We start from the raw sequence: 14355 nt of genomic DNA on the forward strand, positions 1-14355 counted from the left end.
TATGGACTAAATCCTATTCCAGGTCTAGGGAGAAGAATCAATGTGGACTGAGATCTGAGAATACTTATTGTAGTAGATGGCATTTCAGCTGGATCTTTTAAAGGAGGTAGAATTTCAGTAGACCAGATATGGGAAAATCAATCATTGGACTAAATAATTTCCATATTTAGATTGATACATGAACTTCCAGTTTTGATTTCTTAAAATATTCTAAGACAAGGGAGTAAATGGTATCTAGGACCCAACCCCTCTTACTGTTCTCTAATTGTATCAGTGATATGGGACTGATCTAGCCTACAATATTGTAAACTCCAGTGGGCAGGGCTGTGTCTTATCTAAACTTCAATTCTCCTTCACCCCCTAGCACAGTGCTTTGCCTGTAGTAGGTGGTTAATACATGTTTGTTGAAGAAATTAATGAATGAGTGAATGTGAAAGAGTTTACAAACCCATTCTTGAGAGTGATTTTTGGTACAGTGGAGAGTGAGCCCAAAGATGCCGGGCCTCATTAAGAAATGAGAAAAATTAATAAAAATAGGGAGATGAAGAGGAATGGAAGATGAACGCTGATGACTTCACAGTTTTACCTATGATAGACTGTTGTCATATTCTCCAGATGATTAGAATAATAGTATTCTTTGAGCATCCAGATAATTTGGGCTTACCTTCCTCTTCAACCATCCTATGGACAGTGTCAGATAGTGAAGGTATAGGAAGCATAACATGAAATAAAGAGTAAGAATGGAGAACTATAGGTAAGAGTACAGGAATCAATCATAGAATCATAGTATGTCAGAAACCTGGAGGAAGCTTGGAGATCACATAAATTAAGATTTATTGACTGACTGATTTAGTATTTGTTAAGCACCTACTATGGGTAAGGCAGTCAAATGCACACTCTGTGAGTGATACTAATAAAAGACAGAAACCCTGGTGGCCCAGCCCTGGCCAATTAGAGGGTAAAGAGCTGAGAGCTACTCCCACAACCTCCTTTCAAGGAGAGCGCTTAGGTTATACATTAAACCTAGGTTAAACTAGGTTGTCAGGAGCAAATCACTTCTTCATTTCTCACCTGGTTGCCCTCCTGTGGACATTCTCCACCCTCATCCCCCTTCCTCCTGCTGAATACCTCCCTCCCTTGTTACCTTTCAGCTTTCTTTTGTGTGTTGTCTTCCTCCATTAGATTGTAAACACCTTGAGGGGCCAGGACTGGACTGTCTTCTGTCATTTTTTGTATCCCAGTCCCAGTGCTTGGCACTGCGCCTGGCACATAGTAGGCACTTTATAAATGCTTATTGACTGATTTAACCCAACTCCTTCATTTTATAGAGGAGAAAACTGAGGTCCTAAAGAAATGAAGTGATTTGCTCAAGTTGACTCTGAGTTGGGATAATAGCTCAGTTTGCTTTCCACTATAATATGCTATCCTAAGAATTCATCAAACACCTCATATTCACTCGTTCACTAAGCACCTCAGCATCAAGTTAGTTGTATACTACACAGTGTTAGGAACTAGTGATGCAAAGATAAAAGCAGAAATAACCCCTGCCCTCAGGCAGCCTACATTCTATTAAAGTGTTGACAGATTAAATTAATGTAACAGATAAATAAATTCAATATAATTTTAGGAGAAAGAAAACATTAAAGAGTCAGGGATCAGGAGATTATTTATTGCAGGCAAAACCAGGGACCTACTTTATTATAAGGACTGTTAAATATAAAAACATGGTGAATAACAATAATGAATGTGAATATGTTAATGGATGAATGTAAATAAGTCACTATATTTTTGTTTAGGTGGCTAGAAAATAAAATTGTGTGACCATCAATTTTATTTAGGATAAATGTCTTGTTTGCCCAATTTGTAAGTCACTGCATTATGCATTGTGTTATCATACAAAAAAAACCTAACAAAATCTCTTCCCCAAACTAAAATTATTTATTAATGAAAATCTGTTCTAAGAGTAACATATCAAGATTATTTTTACACATGATTAAAAAATATGGAAGTTGTTTATCCAATGATGAAAATAATGGTTTAGCCTTATGGTAGGTACTATGGGATAAAAAAAATAGTAGTATAAAACATGATTTTTTTCCCTTAAAGATTTTGTTGCCTACTTAGCAAAGACAGGCCTCACATCCTTGAAACAGAGAACAATAGAAAAGAGTGATGAGTGGTGGTTCTAGGCACTGAGCTGAGAGAGTGACAAGGGGGTAGGCAGAGTATAGACCCTGCCACAGATAGTTAGCAATCTGAAAAAAAGTGGTCATTTTAAATCTTACTAAGGAAGGGTAAGAAATCACTTAAGAATACTATTGTTACTGGAAAATCTCAGTCTGCCTTTGAATTTGTTCAATTTGCTGTCTGAACTTCCCATTTGGCTTTGGCAATAAGGGCTTGGCTCACTTATCTAAACTTGTTTTGGTTAAAATATTGCACAAAGGAAAAAAATCTTAAGCCATGCCGGCTTTTGATTTTTTAAATAAACTATGGAGTTACAAATTTAAAAAAATGATGGTGTTACAAAAGAGGCAGCAGGGTTTGTGGAAGGAACCCTAGGTCTGCAGGCAGAGAAGACCTGGGTTTGAATTCCTTTGAGCAAATCACTTAACTTTTTTGGGCTTCAGTTTTCTCACCTGGAAGAAGACCTGGAGTGGGGGACTAGATGACCTCTGAAGATATGGTTCAACTCTAAACTGCTCCTATTGTAAATAGAAAAGCTCTAGAACAGGGGTTCTTAACCTTTTTTGTGTCATATACCCTTTTAGCAGTCTTTCTTCTTTCTACCCCCTCTTAGAATAATTTTAAAAATTTATAATTGAATGATGTGCTAAATTTCAGTTGGAGGTTGGTAGAAAATAAAGATGTAACATTTTTCCCATCCAAGTTCATGGACCTCCTGAAACCTTCCATGGAAGTCTTGGGACTCCAAGTTCAGAACCCCTGCTCTGAGGACGAAATATCTCTCTAACTTTGATTATTGTATCACCTCAAGTAGGGTCTTTTCTGGACACTGGTGGAAGTTATTTAATCAGATATGGAATAATAAATATTTGGAGGCAAGGAGATCTTATGGAAAGAACACTGGATATGGAATCATGACTTTGGACAATCTCCTTTCTGGGTCTTAGTTGCTTTGTCAGTAAAATGAGGAGCTTGAACTAGGTGATGTCTAAGGTTTTTTCCAGTTCTAACATTCTCTATGGTCCTAGGAGTTTAAAAAAGGAATGTTACTTTCCACATATAAATATAAAACTGAATTTGGAGCCAGGAGATCCTGCCTTAGACACTAGCCATGATTGATCATGGGCCAACTTCAGCTTTTGAAAGCCTGAGTTTTCTTATCTGCAAAACAGATGTAATAATATTTGCACTAGCTGTTTCATAGGGTTGTTGAAGAAAGTACTGAATATATCATAATGTACTACATAAGAGTGAGTTTTTGCTATTATAATAGATGTACTAATATATACATATAGCTATCTAGCTAATTATGGGTTCTTTACATTAGTGAATGAGAATAGTGCTTCAGATACTCCAAAACCCTATGGAACATAAAAAATTATCTGCATTTGTCTTCTGGAATTCAGTCTTATATTTAGTTTTGAATATAGACATAAATATATGGAAATATGCACCTAATACACAGATTGCAAACTGAAAGAGTTAGAAATAGGTTCATGACTACACATGAAGGACTTATGCTTTGGGTGGGGAAGATGGAGGATGAAGATAGAAGACAGTGGGAGAACATGCAGCCCCAGTGAGAAGGAGTGAATCAGAACAAGGCAAGCGATCAGGACAGTTGAGTGGAGGAAAAAATGAATTAAGAACATTAATGTGGGGATTAAAAGCTGTTGGCCCTACTTACCTACCTTTTTGCACTTTTCCTTCCCCTTCTTCCCAACCATAACACATCCATCCCTCCTTCCTTCCATCCTTTTCTTCCTTCCTTCTGCTTCCCTCCCTCCCACCCACTTTCTTTCCTTTGTTTCTCCTTCTTTTCCTTCCCACCCATAACAGGTCTCTCCTTTCTCCTACTTCCCCTTCCCCCTTCTTTCCTTCTTTTCCTCTCTCATCCCTCCTTCCCTCCCTCCCTTCCAAATACAAAGCACATACAAGGTAAATACAAAGCAATTTGGGGGCTGAGAGAATCAGAGGAGGTTTCATGTAGAAAGTAGCACCTGATGGGAGCTAGGGATTCAAAAAGGCATAGATTAGGGGGAGTGAATTTCGGGCAGCAGTTCAATAGGTGAAGAGACATGGAGATGAGATAGATTATCCTGTGGGGGGAAATTTGGCGGGAATGTAGAGTATGTAAAGGGAAATAATGTGTAATATGTCGGTAAAGGTAATCTGGGACCAGAATGTGAAGGCCTTTAAATGGCCCACAGAAGGGTTCATACTTTATCTTAGAGGAGTTTCTTCAGCAGAGACGTTTCATGGTGAGACCTGTATTTTAGGGAAATCATTTTGACATCTGTATGGGAGATGGATTGGAGAAGGGAGAGACTAGTCAGAGAGACCAATTAGGAGGTTTTTGCAGTAGTCTAAGCAAGAGTTGGTGAAGGCTATTAGGATGGTGGCTAAATTAGGGTAGATGGAGATTATGTGGCACAATGGATCAAGCCCAAGGCCTAGAGTCAGGAAGATCTGAGTTCACCTCAGACACCACTAGCTGTATGACCTTGCGCAAATCACTTAACCTCTGTTTGCTTCAGTTTCCTCAACTGTAAAATGGGGATAATAATAGCACCTACCTTCCAAGGTTGTTATGAAGATCAAATAAAAGAATATTTGTATAGTATAGATATAATTGAATTCATAGGAGCTGGTGAAATCACCAAGAAAGAAAATACATACAGATAGAATAGAGGGCCCAGGGGCAAAGGCCAAGTTCTAGGTGTATTAGTAGAGACCTGAGCTATAGACTTGGCTCGATCACTTACCCTAATGTACCTATGGTAAGTCACTTCACCATCAACCTCAGCAGGGATTAGGCTTATTTTGTTTGCCTCTGGAGGGCAGAAGGATAGATGGAATTTCAGAGAAGCAAATATAGGCTTGATGCAAGGAAAAATTTCCTTCAAGTGGAATGGGATGCTTCAGGGAATAGTGAGGTCTTGACCCAATGCATGCTACCTTGTAGAGGCACCATACCTTTTTCAGGTATGGCCTCTGACATACTGTACTGAGTAACATTCCAATTAATTCCACCACTAGGTGATCCTAGCACTTGAGAGTAACATATAGATAGAATCAGGAAGACTAGCAAGACATACTGGCATTGATAACCTAATTCCTAAGATAACTTCAGTGCCTGGCCTCCCCCCCCCCAATCAATTCTGAAAGTTTATAAATTTATTACAGGGCTATTTAGATTGTCGTGTGCGTAGATTTCAGGGGGTCCATTAACTTGAATAGGAAAAAAAATTACATCTTTATTTTCACTAACCTCTAACTGAAATTTACCATTTCCTCAAATTATTTATAAGCCTTACTCTGACAAAGGGGGTTAAGAACCCCTGGTGCCGGCTACCTAAAGAGGAAGTACTTAAACGCGGAGTTCCCTGCCCCAGTGAAATCAGAGGTGGTTTTTTTTTTTAATCGCATTGTTTGGAACATAGTAGACTCTTAAATTCTTGATTAACCGACTCAAAGCGTGAGAGACCCTGCTTTATTGAGAGAACTTGCTTTAGGGACCCTGCTCCACTGATTGCCTCCAGCTCGAGCACCCGAATGGGTGTCCCTGCTATTTTCGCTAGGACCCTTCAGCTGGGAGAGGACTTGGCGGTGACTGAGGTCCAACCCTGTCATTCCGCAGATGAGGACAAATGACCGGAGAACCGCCTCGCTCCAACCCGGAGCGCTTGAGCCAGGCGGCTCTCCGCGGCTGCGCTCGGGGCATCGCGCCGCCTCCCCTCCCCGCTCCAGGCACGCTTTCCCGGCCGGTTTAAATGCATCTTCTACCGCCCGGTTCTGCGGGTTCCTCCTCTCCTTTTCTCCTGACTCAGCAGATTCTTCCTTCGGGCCTAAGCCCGGCTCAGGGCCTGCCCCGCCCCCGCCGCCTCCCCAGCCCCTTGCCCCCCTGCTCTCTCCGCAGCCTCAAACCCTGGGGAAGGAGGGAGACGGGGAGGAAGGCCGGGGAGCAAGGCCGGGGAGCATGCTAGCCGGACTCGGGCCGGCTTCCCCAGAGCTCCCGCCTCCTCCTTATCCCTCGTGACTTCTGGCGCCGCCCCGCCCCTCGCTCGCGATTGGCTGCTGGGCCCGAGGGGGTGGTAACGGAACCGCGCTCGGAGCCGGGTGGGAGGGGAGCGCGCGTTCCCGAGACCCGCCGGGTTGCCTCGGCGACGGCGGGGGCGCGCCTCCGGGAGCGTGCCTGGGCGGCTCAATGACAATACTGAGGAGGCGGCAGCGGCGGCGGCGGAGGGTGGCCCGGCTCCCGGCGGGGGAGGAGGAAGGAGAAATTTAAAAGCGTCCGGGAGTGAGAGAGGGTGGGTCGGGGCTGGGAAGAAGAAGAAGAAAAAGAAGAAGAAAAGGAGGAGGAGGGGGCCGGACGCTCGCGGGTCCAGGTAACGGCCACAGCGGGGGCGCTGTGGGGGGAGCCGGGTGCGGGGCGGGCTTGTGGGGCTTTGGGCGTGGCCCCGCCCTCCCCTTCCCTCTTCCTCTTCTCTCTCCCCTCCCCACTGGAGGGGGCGGGGGACTGCCTCTAAGGCCGCCCCCCCCAGCTCCCGCCCCGCCGCAGAGAGAAGGAGCGATGGGGGCAGTGGGGGGGCGTCTCCTCCATTTCTCCTGCTCCCTCCCCCCTCCTGTGAGGCTCCAGGCCCATTAGAGGCTCTTTTCTGTCTCCCAGAGTGAAACTTTAAAAACAGGGATTTTTTAATAGGACCGAATCTCCCGAGCCCTTCCCCTGCCCCCCCCCCCCCCACCCTTTAGGCTGGGCGTCTCCCCCAGCCCGACTCCTTAGTCACCTGTACCTGGGCAGATGCAGGTTGGCCCAGTCAGTTGAAACCTTGCAGAAAAGGGAGTGTGTCGTTCCGCCCATGGACGGGCTGAAGGCCCTCGGTCCCCCAGGTCTCGCCTCTTCCCTCCCATCCACCCTTTGTATAATTGCATCTCTTAGTGACCCCTTCTTCCTCCCACCTCCCAACCCTCCTTCCTCTCCCCAGAAGTGGTAAGGCTTTAACTTCCTACCTCTGTTAAAGGAAGGCCTCGCTGAGTGTGGTCCCCTTCCTCATTCCCACAGCTGGTGTCGCGTTCAGAGTTCATATGCTTTCCGAGTTGTGCAAAGTTCTCCGTGTGCTCTGTGCAAGCGTCGAAGCATCCTTGGTTTGGGTGATGGACCCGAGACAAATTGTCTCCTTCAGATCTGTGCCCTTTCCAGTTGGGATCCTTGTTACCTAGATTCCTAGCACCCCACGTATGGCATTTTGCTTTCATTCATTAATCACATGTTATACAAATAGTTTTTTTTGGCAAGCTTCATGTTCTGTGTCTGTGATACAGGCAATAGTTGTGTTATTGCCAATACTCCAAATGTTTCTAGGTGGAATGCCATATGCTTAAAGTTATGTTTCATAAAAAATTAAACAGATTGGTATTGAGATAAGTAAGATCTGACATTCCAGGTCAGTTGTAGCCAGTCTTTGGATAATATTGAAGTTGGAATTTATTGGAAAAAGTGAAAAATTAAAAATTTATCAAGCAGGAATTTTGGGGAGAGGAAGTTAGCCAGCTTGTAAGAACTTTTTGCTGCCTATTTAATGTTTAAGCTGATTGATGCTACTTAATGGGCTATTAATCTGCTTGAATTGATATCCTTTGGTTTGACCTCTGCAGTTTTACTGCAAAGAGCTTTCAATCTACTTTTTAAAGTCATTTATTTTTAGTATAACTTTTGGGCCAGATAAGTATTGCCTGACTGTTCAGAGGAGTAGTATGCATCTTGACCATGTGAATAATTTTGGGATATCTGAGACTCTGTGCCATGCTGTCAAGATTTTTATGTTAAGAAAACTGATAGAAGAAGAAAAGAATGTGTCAGCAGGAAGTAAAGGTTCAAAATGGAAAGATTGTGGATGGGAAGTAGAGGGCAGCAGTGGAAAAAACTTTGGCTTTAGAAGAACTGAGTTTGGATCCAGGTTTCATCACTTATTCTTACTCTTTGGGCAAGTCATGTAACCTCTTGGGGACTCCAGTTCCTCCTCCATAATGTGGGGATGATCATTGTATTCACTACTTCAAACGTGTTATAAGACACGTTTGTAAATTTTAAAACCTCTATATGAGTTTGTGATGTACAGTTAAATTCTTTAGCTTGGCATTTAAAGTTCCTTGCAAAAAATAAAGTTCTTTGCACACTGACTCCGTCCTACCTTTCCAACCTTATTTTACATCATCTTACATTACCTTGTAACTGACTAATCTTGTACTCCCTCTTTTGTTTCAGTGCCTTTGCACAGGCAGTTCCTCTTACTGGGAAAGCAGCCCTTCCTCCTAAGGATTCTTTGACTCCTTAGCTAAATCTTACAAGGCTCAGGTACCACTGAAACCTTTCCCATAGTTGTTAGCCTTTGCTAATTGTTCTTAATATGCCTTTCTTCCTCAAGTTATCTTGCTTTGAGCACATGTATCTTCTCCTCCTTCCCTCTCCCCTCTTCCCCCCCCCCCCCAAGTAAGCTCTTTGAAGGCAACAACTAGGTTTTGTTTGCTTCTGCTTTAGTACAATCCTTTGCTCATAGTAGAATTGAGTTACTGTCCGGGAGCATTCTGCTGACTCTACTACCAAAATTGTGAATTTTCTTGTGGCTTTAGTTCTACACTTGACAAGTGTAGAAGTGATGTATGTTCAAGAAACTTTGTGCCATAACTAATGGTTATAAATTTGAAATTGGAACAATCCTTTGCATTCTGTCACAAACCTTTATGTAATAATAATAATAATAATAAGAAATTGAATTGAATTCATTGAGAAGCAGCTGTAGTCTCCTTGCATAGCTGGATTTTAAGCCTACTTAATTTTTATGACATAGAGACCACTTTCAAACTGTGATTTCTGACTCCCCACTATTGTGTGTATACAGTAGGGCAAATGCTTGAATGAATATTTCAGGGGAGAATCCAACAGTGCTGGGCCTGAGGTGGGGGTGAGAAAGAGGATTATCTATGACTAGTAACAAATAACTATACTTAGGCTTTATTTTACAATAATATTTAATCTACATCATCTGCTTTCTAACCTTCTAGCTGCTAAGCTAAGTAGGAGGGGAAAGTTGGACCAAACTATCCAAGGTAGGGCTACTTATTCAGAGATCATGAAATAGCCTTTGTGGCTCAGTTTGTGAACCAGTTTGGGAACTCAGTTTGATGGTGGTGGTCTCTCAGCCTGATTCCAAATAACTGTTTAGCCTAGAACTAACTGGCAAGTATAAATGATCTCTGATCATAAATTTTGCTGGGATGGTAGGTGCCATTAATGAACTCCATAATTAGGGTGTTTGGAACACATGTATATGTTTATGCCTTCCTAGAAATACAGATAATAAGAATTGGTGACTAGATGTGTTGGGTAAGATTGGGGAGTGGATATGTATTTGTATTATTAGATGGATGAGGGAATAGACTGGATATGAGATAGTAAATGCCTAAGAAGGAAGATGATTGAGTTGTTAGTAGGAACACAGGATGACAGTTGTTTCTTAACTTCAGATTGAACACAACAGTTGTATGGTGCCTAACTATTAACAGTTTTCTTCATCAAGGTTTGAAACTCTAGAAGCTTTTTTAGGTTTTCCCTTTAAAAAAACAACAAACCAACAGAATGCAAAGGTACTGTTCACATTTGCTATTAAATAATTTTGTGGGTTTTTTTTGTGAAACCTGCACAGAATTATAATTTGAGATTGCTATATATTTCTAGCCTATTAGATGAAAAAGTTACCATTGATTTTTAAAAATATATCAAATAAAATTATTGCAATTGAAATAATTGTAAACTTTTTCATCATAAGTATCAAATCTTCAAATAAAAATGAGAAATTAATACTATTTTAAAGAAATCTGATATAAACCCTATGTATTAAAGTTGTTATTCAGTCATGTCTTTTTGTGACCCTATATGGAGTTTTCTTGGCAAAGATATTGGAGTGGTTTGCCATTTCCTTCTCCAGTGGATTTAGGAAGAGGTTAAATGACTTGCCCAGGGTCGCACAGCTATATGTTTGTTTTATATCTATATATATCTACATCTATATCTATATATACACACATATATATGAAAAAATATAGAGATATATATACATATTCAATACTTAAAATATATGTATATATACATATGTGTATGTGTGTGTATATATACACATGCATATATATCATCAAACATATTTAAATTAGACCAGGACCAATCAACTAACAAGCATTTATTAAGCCCTTACTATGTGCCAGGCACAGTACTAACACTGGAGATATAAAAAAAAAGCAACAATAGTAGAGATAGGCAGGAGTCAATGGAGTTTATTGAGTAGGGCAGTGACATGGTCTCCAGAAAATGAATTTGGCAACTGTGGGGAGGACAGATAGGAGGAGGGAGAGATGAGACAGGACTGGGAGGATGATGATGAGGGCCTAAACTAGGGTGGTGCCTGTGTTACTGGAGAGAAGGGAACATAGAGGAGCTCTTCTTTTAGATTGATTAGTTTGTAACATACAGTTTTTATAAAATTTAGGGTAAAAGGACAGAGATGGAAAGAACTTTAGAAATCATTTAGCCTAACCCATCTTTCCTCTTAATAGCATCATAGATGGAGTTGGAAAGGAGCCCATAGGCTATCTAGAACAATCCCTTTTATTTTGTACATGCCTTTGGAGGTTGTTGCTTGCCCAAGGTCACATAGTGAGTAAGCATCGTCTTTGAGACTTTCTGAATGCAGGGCCTCTGACTCCTAGGCAGTGCTTTTTTCACTTCCCATACCCTTCTCTCCACTGCCCTCAATTTTACATGTGAAGAAACTGAAGCCCAGAGACAGTGACGTGCACACGGTTACATAGGTAGTAAGTAACACTGTTGAGATTCATATTTAGGTCCTCTGACTCTAAATTCTGTTTTCTTTCTACTATATGATGTTTTCTTTATCACATTTCCCTGTGTATGCTGAAGGATATATTTGGCAGTTATTTCCTAACATTCTCAACAGAGTATTTATTTTTGTTGTCATGTAGTCATTTCAGTTGTGTCTGACTCTTTGTGACCCCATTTGGGGCTTTCTTGGCAAGGTAACTGGAATGGTTTGTCATTTCCTTCTCTTGATCATTTTACAGATGAGAAAACTGAGGCAAATAGGGATAAGTGATGTGCCCAGTGTCACACAGCTAGTAAATGTCTGAGGCTGGATTTGAACTCAGGTCTTCCAGACTCCAGGCCCAGGGCTTTATCCACTGGGCCACCTAGCTGCTCTCAACAGAGTATAGTGTATATCTAAAGAAGATACCCTTAAACCAGCACAGCGAAGTTGAAGGAAAATTTAGTCCTGCTTGGTCATTGGCATTTTACCTGTTGTGCCTTACACGTAGTAGGTCCTTGATAAGTATCAGTTGCTATTTTTTGTTTAGCCTAGACATTTTTGTACTTCTTCGCTTTTCCTTTTTGCCCTGACCTATGTATGTTTTCGTTATTTGTAAGTAAGGTTATAGTAAGGAATTAAAGCAGAGCTGGAGTTTTGACTGTGCTGGTGCTTTTTAACGTATGTACTTTGCAGCTTAGCATTTTTTATTTATGGATTCTAGCACCAGATGCTAAAATGATTCAGTTAAATAGTCAAACGTGCAGTTGCTTTGGAGGTTTAAAAATTGAGCTTAATTTTAATATTTATGGGATCACTTGAGTTAGATATTTAGGGTTTCCATCCATCTAAACAAGGGTTTTTAACTGTTCATCTTCAGTGTTATTTGAAAAGTAGTAGTTGGCAAAGTGGCATACTTCACTCTTGGGGAACAGAAACTTCTTTTTGACCTTTTATCTTGTAACAGTAAATTCTTACTTCACCAGTCTTTCTCCTTTTTTCCTCTTAAAAGCTGTTAGAAACTACAATAATGCCTCAATTAACAGATCCTTTGGGAATGAAGATTTAACTCAATCATAAATTATGCGTGTTTATGACCAGTGACAGGAAGACTTTCTACCCCTGCTTTTTTTCCTTCCTTTTCTGTGGAAGGTAAAGTAGGCCCATTTTCAGCCAAATTGGGAATGCATTAAAATTTGCCTAGTCTTCCTTTCCCTCCATTTGGTGTTGCCCAACTTCTACTATTTCAGGAGCTCTGAGGGCCCACTTATTTTTTCATTATCACATTTTCCCTAAATTAGTTGCATTTATTCCTAAGTCTTTACATTAAATTAAGTTTAATTAGGGTTATGAAAGCGGGAGGTAAGAGTAAAAGGATTCAAGGGGCAGCCAGGTGGCTCAGTGGGTAGAGCACTAGCCCTGAAGTCAGGAGGATCTGAGGTCAAATCTGGCCTCAGACCAGACACTTGACACTAGCTGTGTGACCGTAGGCAAGTCACTTATCCCCAGTTGCCTAAAAAACAAAAACAAACCAAAAAACAAAAAAGTAAAGGGGTTCAGTTTTAAAATTTACCTCTCTTGATTCTGTCATGGAAGTTGTTGAACAGTTATCCTAAGCACCTCTGTACTGTGCCTTCTCCTATTCTTGAGGCCACAAATGAATAAAAAATTCTGGTAGTATACTCAGCACCATGTTCCCAGATATTTTTATGTCATAATAAACAAACAACTCACATTTATATGCCTTTACAGTTTTTAAAGTGCTTTTACTCATAATCCTGTATGGTAGTTAGTATAAGTATTATTATTCTTGTTGTACAGGGCATGAAAAAAATCAGATGTCAGTAATTTGTTGCTGATTTATTATATTTTTAGTAGAGATTAGGGTTTTCTGTGTGTTACCTCAACCAACATTTGTGTTTTACATTTTTTATTTCATTGTGGAATTCCATTAAAGGAATTTTATGCATCAGTATACAGATGATCAGTTTTGGGGATGAGATAAGAAGGATTACTACTAATTTTGGTCCTGAAGGTAAACTTTTCCTAATCTTTTGAAGTTCTCCTTCCTTTCCCAACTGCTTCTTGTTCCTGGTAGGATATGTTGGTTGTATTTTTTTTTTTCCTTTTGAGGCAGGGAGATAAGGTGGAAAAAACCTTTTAGGCATTGACTACTTTTATATAAATTTTTAGATTTTGCTGAAGTTCCTAAATCAATTTCTAAACTGTCATTCTTCCTATGAAAAACCTTTCATATTCCATAGGAGAAATAACCTTTCTTTCCAAAATCATTTAGTTAAATATGAAAAGCATATGTATCTGATCCTGAAAGTGTGGAAATATTTTTGCAAAGCACAAACTGGGGAGGGGTAATTAACATTTTGAAAGGCATTGATAATTAATGATTTCCTGGATTAAAGAGCATGTAAGCAATTGGTTGGTGTAGTAAATCTCTGAGCCTGGAATCAGGAAAACTGCAATTCAGATGTAGCCTTTGACATTTATCATCTGTGTAACCCTAGGCAAATCACTTAATTTCTGTTTGCCTAATTTTCCTCATCTGTGAAGCATAATTGGGTTGTGATGATCAAATGAGATATTTCTTTTTTTAAATTAGTTTATTTTGAATTATCAACAATCACTTCCATAAGCTTTTGAGTTTTAACTTTTTTTTTTCTTTTTGCTAGGCAATCGGGGTTAAGTGACTTGCCCAGGGTCACACAGCTAGTAAGTGTCATGTGTTTTGTGTCTGAGAAGGGATTTGAACTCAGGTCGTCCTGACTCCAAGGCCAGAGCTCTATCCACTTTGCCACCTAGCTACCCCTGAGTTTTAAATTTTCCTTCCCCTCCCTCCCCAAGGCAGCAAGCAATCTGATATAGGCTATACATATACATTCCTATTAAACATATTTTCACATTAGTGATGTTGTAAGTAAGAATTAGAACTAATAGGAGGAACCACCAGAAAGAGGAAACAAAACACAACAGAAGAAAAAAAAATAGCAAATAGTATGCTTTGATCTGTATTCAAATTCCATAGTTCTTTCTTTGGATGTGGATAGCATTTTCCATTATGAGGCCTTTGTTTTTTTTTTTTTTTTTTGTCTTTTTTTTTTTTAAGGCAATTGGGGTTAAGTGACTTGCTCAGGGTCACACAGCTAATAAGTGTCAGGTGTTTGGTCTGAGGCCAGGTTTGGACTCAGGTACTCCTGACTTCAGGGCCCGTATTCTATCCACTGCGCCACCTAGCTGCCCCTCATCATGAGGGCTTTCGAGATGTCTTAGATCCTTATAT

At 40.6% G+C, this 14355-nt stretch overlaps 1 protein-coding gene across 5 annotated transcripts in view; it reads left to right on the top strand.

Annotated features, from left to right (window-relative positions):
* Nucleotides 1-14355, top strand: part of RALB (RAS like proto-oncogene B) — a 99911-nt gene that overhangs the window by 42037 nt on the left and 43519 nt on the right. The window contains exon 1 of one of the 5 annotated variants that reach the window (XM_027854770.1): nucleotides 6479-6575. The exons of the other annotated variants lie outside the window; for them this stretch is intronic. The gene's annotated coding sequence lies outside the window, so the exon portion shown is untranslated. Of the gene's footprint in view, nucleotides 1-6478; nucleotides 6576-14355 lie in introns of those variants that run through there. 5 annotated transcript variants of the gene reach the window in all.

This window comes from Vombatus ursinus, unplaced genomic scaffold, assembly GCF_900497805.2.
Source record: "Vombatus ursinus unplaced genomic scaffold, bare-nosed wombat genome assembly UNPS02010548.1, whole genome shotgun sequence".
Classification (NCBI taxonomy): Eukaryota; Metazoa; Chordata; class Mammalia; order Diprotodontia; family Vombatidae; genus Vombatus; species Vombatus ursinus.